This window comes from Hylobates moloch, unplaced genomic scaffold, assembly GCF_009828535.3.
Source record: "Hylobates moloch isolate HMO894 unplaced genomic scaffold, HMol_V3 SCAFFOLD_1183, whole genome shotgun sequence".
NCBI lineage: Eukaryota > Metazoa > Chordata > Mammalia > Primates > Hylobatidae > Hylobates > Hylobates moloch.
In genome coordinates this window covers 1517-9634 of record NW_026653458.1, presented here as the reverse complement: position 1 = coordinate 9634, position 8118 = coordinate 1517, and the positions used below count along the sequence as shown (strand labels likewise).

At 41.7% G+C, this 8118-nt stretch overlaps 1 long non-coding RNA gene across 1 annotated transcript; it reads right to left on the bottom strand.

The window, feature by feature from the left end:
- Positions 1 to 3975: 3975 nt before the first annotated feature.
- On the bottom strand, positions 3976 to 7757 carry LOC116464645 (uncharacterized). Its single transcript, XR_004246965.2, has 4 exons — positions 7621 to 7757; positions 7320 to 7380; positions 4242 to 4576; positions 3976 to 4118 (listed from the first exon to the last, which is right to left on the bottom strand). It is a non-coding gene; the product is annotated as an uncharacterized LOC116464645 (long non-coding RNA).
- Between the last annotated feature and the right edge of the window lie 361 nt (positions 7758 to 8118).

Below are 8118 nucleotides of genomic sequence, written 5' to 3'. Positions count from 1 at the left end.
AATTCACCCTGAAGCCTGGTCTGCTTCTGAACTATCCACCTGAGTCAAAAAATTGCCTTCTTATTAAAGTCAAATTGAGCTGGATTTTTAGTTACTTGCACCTGCAGGTGTTCTGTGAAGCTGGTACTGCGAGTTTGTATCTGAGAATATTTACAGTGTTTCTCTCACGGTTGAGTCAATCATTTCAAGGATGCTTTGAGGGTAAAAAGAATGATCAATTGTGAAGCAGTGAATTGTGCTGCCAGGCACAATTCACTGGGCAATAGAAAGCCTCATTTCCTGGGCAGTAGAAAGTTTCATTGTACATTAGTTACATATCTTGTTTCTGTCTCAACCTCCTGTTTTTTCACATGCAAAGGAGATAAGGAAATCCACCTAAGTCCAGCAGCTAATATGCCTCCCAGGCGTGATCCAAAACAGAATTGAATTAGGCAAGCCTTGTTAAAATTCATTGTCGTCATTCATATTTCTGAATATTTAAATTAGAAATTCTGAGAAAGTAGTTTGTTTCAGAGGTCGTTTGTGTGTATGTAGGTATTTTTTCAGGATCAAAAGTTTATTTTTTATTGTTTGATTGAGTTTAATTTACATATAATAAAATTTAGTAATTTTAAGTGTACAAATGAGTGCATTTTGACAAATATATATAGTCATGTACACAGCACTACCATTGAAATACATTTCATTACCCCAAAAATTCCCTTGCATGCTGCTGTAGTCAGTGCCCCCCTCCACCACAGCTCCTGGCAGTTGCTTTCTTTCACTCTAGTTTTGTCTGTCTTAGAATTTGATACAGGCCACGTGTGGTGACTCATGCCTGTAATCGTAGCACTAGACTGAGGAGGGAGGATCACTTGAACAAGCAGTTTGGGTAAGAAGGCAAACCCTGTCTCAAAAAAAAAAAATACACACACACACAAAATTAGCCAGGTGTGGTGGCACACACCTGTGGTCCCAGCTACTCAGGAGGCCGAAGAATCACCTGAGCCTGGGAGGTCAAGGCTATGGTGATCTGTGGTCACATCACTGCACTCCAGCCTTGGTGACAGAGTGAGACGTTGTCGAAAAAGAAAAGAAGAAAGAAAAGCATTTGATATAAATGGAATCATACAGTAAATTATCTTATACCTGGTTTATTTCATATATTTTAATGCCTTTGAGATATGTCCATGTGGTTTCTGGTGTGTATGTCACTCTTCTTATGTTGGGCAGTAACCACTGTAGGAATATATTACAGCTTGTTTATCTATTCTGCAGTGATAGACTATTTTAAAAATATTTGGCTATTAAGAAGAAAGTTGTTATGAATACTTATATTCAGGCCTTTGTGTAAACAGATTTTCACTTCTCTTGGTTGAAAACATAGGAGGAATTATTATTTTTTAAGTCATGGATTTTTAAATGATTGTCAGTTACTTTAAAAAATGTAAATTCTTAAATTAAAAAGTTTAGGATGTCTGACAACCTTGATAAGAACAAGCAATGGGAAAAGGATTCCCTATTTAATAAATGGTGTTGGGAAAACTGGTTAGCCACATGCAGAAAACTGAAACTGGACCCCTTCCCTACACCTTACACAAAAATTAACTCAAGATGGATTAAAGACTTGTGTGAGACCTAAAGCCATGAAAACCTAGAAGAAAACCTAGGCAATACCATTCAGGACATAGGCATGGGCAAAGACTTCATGACTAAAACACCAAAAGCAATGGCAACAAAAGCCAAAATTGACAAACGGGATCTAATTAAACTAAAGAGCCTCTGCACAGCAAAAGAAACTACCATAGGCCGGGCGCAGTGGCTCACGCTTGTAATCCCAGCACTTTGGGAGGCCGAGGCAGGTGGGTCACGAGGTCAGGAGATTGAGACCACGGTGAAACCCCGTCTCTACTAAAAATACAAAAAATTAGCCAGGCATGGTGGCGGGTGCCTGTAGTCCCAGCTACTCAGAGAGGCTGAGGCAGGAGAATGGTGTGAACCCGGGAGGCGGAGCTTGCAGTGAGCCAAGATTGTGCCACTGCACTCCAGCCTGGGCGACAGAGTGAGACTCTGTCTCAAAAAAAAAAAAAAAAAAAAAAGAAACCACCATTAGAGTGTACAGGAAACCTACAGAAAGGGAGAAAATTTTTGCAATCTACCCATCTGATAAAGGACTAATATCCAGAATCTACAAGGAACTTAAACAAATTTACAAGAAAAAAACAAACAACCCCATCAAAAAGTGGGCAAAGGATATGAACAGACACTTCTCAGAAGAAGACATTTATGCGGCTGAAAAATACATGAACACAAGCTCATCATCACTGGTCACTAGAGAAATGCAAATGAAACCCTCAATGAGATGCCATCTCACACCAGTTAGAATGGCAATCATTAAAAAGTCAGGAAACAACAGATGCTGGAGAGGATGTGGAGAAACAGGAACGATTTTACACTGTTGGTGGGGGTGTAAATGAGTTCAACCATTGTGGAAGACAGTGTGGCGATTCTTCAAGGATCTAGAACCAGAAATACCATTTGACCCAGCAATCCCATTACTGAGTATATACCCAAAGGATTATAAATCATTCTGCTATAAAGACACATGCACATGTATGTTTACTGCAGCACTATTCACAATAGCAAAGAATTGCAACCAACCCAAATGCCCATCAATGATAGACTAGATAAAGAAATGTGGCACATATACACCATGGAATACTATGCAGCCATAAAAAGGATGAGTTCATGTCCTTTGCAGGGACATGGATGAAACTGGAAATCATCATTCTCAGCAAACTAACACAGGAACAGAAAACCAGACACCTCATGTTCTCACTCATAAGTGGGAATTGAACAATGAGAACACATGGACACAGGGAAGGGAACATCACACACTGGGGCCTGTCAGGGTGTGGGGGTCAAGGGGAGGGAGAGCATTAGGAGAAACACCTAATGTAGATGATGGGTTGATGGGTGCAGCAAACTACCATGGCATGTGTATACCTATGTAACAAACCTGCACGTTCTGCACATGTATCCCAGAACTTAAAGTATAAAAAAAAAAAAAGTCACAGGATGTTTACGACAGTATCTATTACACTGATGTTGCCATCACATGGTTGACTATGTGGAGACTCCAAGTGAAATTTCTTGCAGTTCTCAGTACCAGGAAAATTTGTATTTCTGGATAAGACTTAAAAAGTTTAGAAAAACATTCAAGTTTCACAGTCTAGAGCTCTAACACTGAAATCTTTTCCAAATGTAAGGTTTAATGATTTACTTAAATCTAAAAATAGTAGGTTGCAGATGTATTTAAACGTGTGCCTAGGTAGTATGTTTATATATTAAGATTAAAGTGGTCTTCTAAAGTTTACTAATTCTAATATAGCCTTTATTGTTTCATGTAGACATATCTTTCCTATTCCCAGGATAATTTAAACAATTAATTCAAAGAAACTATTAACTTAGTTCTAGATTGGGATATCTATTTATGCATTTGAAGCTTGAGATATGTATTTCAGATTAGAAACGTGTGCTGGTCATGGAAAGTTGTGACTTAGAGTCTCAGGTAAGTTTTTTTTTCATGTGAACACACTGCTTCCAATTAATTTTATGCTCAGAGCAGACAATTAATAAATACCCTTTGAACTGAATGAGTGATTAACTGCAAATATTACAATACATCTTAGTGGGCAGGATAATTGGACATATTTAGTCCTTGCTGTGACCTAAGAAAGGAATTGTTTTCATTAAATGTTTAACGTCTCACCCTGTTCATACAGCTGGAGTTACTGATTCAGTTTGATGTGAACTCAGTCTTACAAAAAACCCATCATTATAACCTGCACTTATGCTTCCTATAGTATCGGAACTTCCAACTTGCAGGCAAAATAGATAAGCTTCACATTCTTAAAAACCACAAGAACTCTCCCTTTATTCATACTAAACATAGAATTAGGTATTCTATTAAACTGAACAATAGGACTCACCGGGAGTGACTGCATACACTGTATCAGGAATTGCCCAAGTGTCTGCAAACATCAGTGGACCATTTCGCTGCATGCTGTGCCACGGGCCCACCACAAGGGCTGTCAGTGACTCACTGCATGGGCCACCCAGGGCCTGTGGCGCTGAGGCTGTCAAAGAGCAAGACGGGGCTGCATTTAAACTTAGGCCTCTGCTAAGTGTCAGAACTTGGGCAAGATGCTAAACACTTTAGAGCCAGTTTCCTTTTCTATAACTGGGGTTATAACACTCACCCTGTCAGGTTCTCGTGTGCGTTGGCAAGGCCGGCACGTGACACACCAGGGGCAGAGGTGGGCGAGAACCTTCTTCCTCAGATATCAGTGTCTTTCTCATGAGCATCAACAGAATAAGGAGAGCAGGGCGTCTCCAGCGGTGTCGGGACCGCAGCAGGGACTCAGCAGCAATCAGTCTCTTTCTCTTGTTTCGTCCAAATCATACATTAAAAAAATAGGTGGGGTTATCATGGATGTTTATATTGATTCCTGGGATCAGACAAATACACCTTTCCTTGTCATGCTGTTTTCTCTTCCCAGATGGTTTGAAGAGCTTCGTTTTGGACTTGATACTCCTGAAATGCACATGAGAAACAACAGCCAATGATTTGCACATTTCACAGCAGTGGAGCTCTTCATTCACAAACTCAGATAGGAAAAAAAAAAACTTCTTTTTTTTTCTAATGAATTCAGTCTTGACCCCGAGCCATCACCCATCCAGAATGGCAGGACATTCCACTCCACCACTGTTGCAGTGCCACAATTTCACTACTAATCAAAGGCTCCTTGGTTTCTGAAAAATGGGAGAGGTACCTCTAATAACCAGTCTGGATTGTCGCTGCTCACTTTCTTATTTTCCAACTCCACAGGGGCCCCCAAAGCCCAGAAGATCTCATTTCCGGGCATCTTATAGACCACGGGGACCTGGTAACACTGGGAACCCTGGGGCCAGCACCCACCTCATTTTCACCGTTTCCATCGCCCTCTAGGCATTGCTACAGAGCAGTGTTGGGACCCGCCAGAGATCTGACTGCTCCCAGCCTGGGAAACTGCCTTCTCTCCCTCCACTGAGCTCATGATATTTCTGCTTTCCACCCCACAGAAATCCTTGAATGAAGCACAGAAGGGATTGGTCGTTGCCTGGTGTGAAGCAGAGCTGAGCCGAAGGAGGAAGCAATATTGCAATGGACTCTGTCATTGACGTCACTAGTGCGCAAATCTGTTACCACTATGGTCAAATTTTTATATTCACTTTAAGGTTATAACTCATTCTGCTCATTGTATTCAATGCAACATCTACCCCAAAAGATACTCAGGCATTAATTTACGCTTTTCTGTTTACAAATGAGAATTCATAAGCAAATTGAGGCAGCGAGTAGATATTTAGATTTTTTTTTTAATTGAAGGCAAAACAGAAGACACATACACACCCATCAGTGAAACAGAACAGAGAGCCCAGAAACAGACTGAAATGCAGCCAACTGATTTCTGACAAAGGAGCAAAAACGATTCAATGGAGAAAGGGGAGCCTTTTTAACGAATGGTTCTGGAACAAGTGGGCATCCACATGCAAAAAAAAAATATGTAAACAGACTTTATACTTTTTACAAAAGTTAATGCAAAGTAGATATTAGACCAATATATGAAATGTAAAAGTTTCAAAATTCTAGAAGATAACATAAGGAAAAAATCTAGATAACCTTGGATTTGGTGATTTTTTTTTTTTAGATACAACACCAAAAGCATGATACACAAAGAAAAAAATTGGAAAGTTTAATTTCATTAACATGAAAAAATTTGTTTTGCAAAAGATACTGTTAAGAGAATCAAAAGACAAATCACAGACTGTGAGAAAATATTTGCAAAATATATCTAAGGATTCATATCTGAAATACGCAAAGAACTCTTAAAACTCAGCAATAAGAAAACAACTCAAAACTGGGCAAAAGCTGAACAGATCTGCAGATGGAAACTAAGTATATGAAAAGATGCTCTGCATAATATGTTATTAGGAATTGCCAATTAAGACAGCAATGAGATACCACTGCACACCTATCAGAATGGCTAAAATCCACAAGAATGAAAGCACCAAATGCTGGTGAGGATGTGAAACAACAGGAACTCTCATTCATTGCTGTGGGAATGCAAAATGGCACAGCCACTTTGGAAGACAGTGTGGCAGTTTTTTACAAAGCTCACACAGTCTTGTCATAAGATTTAGCAGTTGTGCTCCTCATTATTTACCCAGTGGAGTTGAAGAGTTATGTCCACACACAAACTTGCACATAAATGTTTATAGAAATGTGGGCGGCAAGCCACCCAGGTGCCGAGGTAAGAGACTGAGGGCACGAGCTGTTCCAGTGTAATAAAATATATAAGATAACAAGAGTTATACTAGATGTAGATCTTAGATATAATTATATATGAATATCATTAATCATTAGTTGGTAGTAATTACTCTTTATCCCAATATTATAATAATCTTTGCTCTATAATCATAACCTAGGAAAAGCCAGGCCACACAGAGATAGGAGCTGAGGGGACATAGTGAGGAGTGACCAGAAGACAGGAGTGCGAGCCTTCTGTTATGCCCAGACAGGGCTACCAGAGGGCTCCTTGGTCTAGCGGTGACGCCAGCGTCTGGGGAGACGCCCGTGTCTAGTGGTAGCATCAGTGCCAAGGAAAAGCATCCGCTACTTAGCAGACCGGGAAAGGGAGTCTCCTTTTCCCCGGGGGAGTTTAGGGAAGACTCTGCTCCTCCACCTCTTGTGGAGGGCCTGACACCAGTCAGGCTTTCCCACAGTTATCCGGAGGCCTAACCGTCTCCCTGTGATGCTGTGCTTCAGTGGTCACGCTCCTAGTCCACCTTCATGTTCCATCCTGTACACCTGGCTCCGCCCTCTAGAAAGCAGTAGCAAATTAGTGAAAGTATTAAAGTCTTTGATCTTTCTGAAAAGAGCATAGAAAAAATAATGGTGTAAGCTGTCCTCTCTCTCTCTCCGCCTCGGCCGCCTAACAGGGAAGGGCCCCCCGTCCGGTGGACACGTGGCTCACCTGACCTTATCAATCAGTGAAGATGACTCACACTCCTTACCCTGCCCCTTTTGCTTCGTATCCAATAAATAACAGCGCAGCCTGGCATTCGGGACCACTACCGGTCTCCGCGTCTTGGTGGCAGTGGTCCCCCGGGCCCAGCTGTCTTTTCTTTTATCTCTGTCTTGTGTCTTTTTTTCTACAGTCTCTCGTCTCCGAACACAGGGAGAAGAAACCCACAACCCTGTGGGGCTGGCACCTACATAGAAGCTTCATTAGAATTACCAGAAACTGGAGGTGACCGACATGTCCTTCGGCAGGTGACTGGAGAAATACATTCTGGTACCTGCAGACAACGGAATATCATTCAGTGAGAAAAGAAATGAGCTATCAAGTCATGAAAAGGCATACAGGGACCCAAAATGCACATTACTAAGTGAAAGAAGCCAAAAAGGCCACATACTGTATGATTCCAATTACGTGACATTTTGGAAAAGGGAAAATTACATAGATAGTAAAATAATCAGTGGTTGACAGGGGTTGGGGAGAGGAAAGGACGGATGGGCAGAGAGCCCTGGAAAATCACCGAAGTCCGGGGAAGTCGAGGCTGCAGTGAGCTCCAGCCTGGGCAACAGAGCGAGACTCCATCTCAAAAAAAAAACAACAACAACAACAAAAAAGGCAAAAACCGCCGTTACTTTTCCACCAACCCAAGTCGTTGGACGAATCAGCGCATGCGCGTTCCTCTGCGGGGCCGCATCTCAAGCTGCAAGCTTCCCAGAGCCAATAGGAGAGGTCCCACATTAATTTAATTAATTAATTTATTTATTTACTTACTTTTTTTGAGACAGGGTCTCATTCTGTCACCCAGGCTGGAGTGCATTGGCGCCATCAAGGCTCACTGCAGCCTCGACTTCCCTGGACTTGGGTGATTTTCCCACCTCAGCCTCCCGAGTAGCTGGGACTGCAGGTGCACGTAACCCCCGACCCGGATAATTTTTGTATTTTTTGGTACAGACGGGGTTTTGCTATGCTAGCCAGGCTGGTCCCGAACTCCTGGCCTCAGGTGATCCGTCTGCTTCAG